General features: G+C 55.0%; 1 pseudogene; it reads right to left on the bottom strand.

Moving 5' to 3' along the window:
- Window positions 1-257: 257 nt before the first annotated feature.
- LOC102863465 overlaps window positions 258-1,194 on the bottom strand; it is a 1,602-nt pseudogene continuing 665 nt past the window's right edge.

Here is a 1,194-nt window from a genome sequence, read left to right as displayed (position 1 = left end):
AGGTGGCTGAGCATGCGGTCAAGAGTGGAGGTCAGGAGGCAGATGGAGGTGCAGGCAACCCCGCTTGAGGGCCTGTGGCAGCAGCAGGGCCAAGGACTGGGTGCCGCTCTGCCTGGGAGGAAGGGCAGGAGACGAGGGGGCCTTCACTTAAAACGGCAGAATACATTCTTGTTTAGAAGTGATTGAAAAGACATGGGTATACCAAAGTTCCTAGAAAAGGGGGTACTGGGTTCGTCTAGGACCCAGGGAGGTGGCGATCAGTCTCGGGCGACGGTGCACCAAGCAGCTGGCACAGAGATCCTGGACAGGGGCTCAGGCTGGCTCAACGAGTCCACGTTAGTGTGTCGGAGCGCTTTGCACTCAGGGCTCTGCAGGTGCCTCTTCCACACCTCCTCGGTCTCCCAGAACTGGGTGAAGCCATCTGCGAGCCTCACAGCGGTGGTGACGTGAAAGCAGTCCCTCTCCCCCGCGGTAGCCCGAAGATACTGGCGCAGAGACTCCAGGAAGTCAGTCAGCTGCTCAGGACACATGGCCAGCTCCAGGCGGACCAGCTGCAGGTCAAAGCCAAGGGTCTTGTTCTCCAGCTTCCCGATGAGCTCCGACAGCCTGCTCACCTGGGGCTCCAGTCCCTCCTCCGTGGGGTCGAAGGTCACCCTTGGAAGGCTCTTTGCTTGCACGATCTTGTGCTTGGGGGTGTAGAGGGGAGTGATGTTTCCGTATCAAGTCCCTGTGCCACCATGGCTGGGCCAGCTGTGGTTCTGCCGGATCTGGCTGGTCTGCTCCTCTATGGCCTCCACTGCACTCTCCTCTGAGCTCAGCAGCGATTGGATCTGACAAACTGATCCATGCTGCTCCCGCTCTCATACATGGCCTTGAGTATCGAGTGATTGAGGGTCTCTAGGGAGGCCAGGACGTCCTCATAGTCCCCCTTGGGGTCCACAAAGTAATCACACAGCTCCTTGGTGTAATCACACAGCTCCTTGGTGTCCACGTGGTTGGTGTTGTCAGAGTTGATCGTGTGGAAGAGATCCTCCAGTTCTTTCTCTGTGAGGACGCCATCTGCAAAGAAGGGCTGGAATTCCTCCAAGGACAACCTCCCATCGTTATTTTTTTATTTTTATTTTATTTTTTTTTTAATTTAGGTTGTTTATTTTTCATTTCAATGAACATCTACAGAGATTTTGGGATTCCATT

Source organism: Elephantulus edwardii, unplaced genomic scaffold (assembly GCF_000299155.1).
Source record: "Elephantulus edwardii isolate Elephantulus edwardi_28Jun2011 unplaced genomic scaffold, EleEdw1.0 scaffold00259, whole genome shotgun sequence".
NCBI lineage: Eukaryota > Metazoa > Chordata > Mammalia > Macroscelidea > Macroscelididae > Elephantulus > Elephantulus edwardii.
This window is presented reverse-complemented; position numbering and strand designations above follow the sequence as displayed.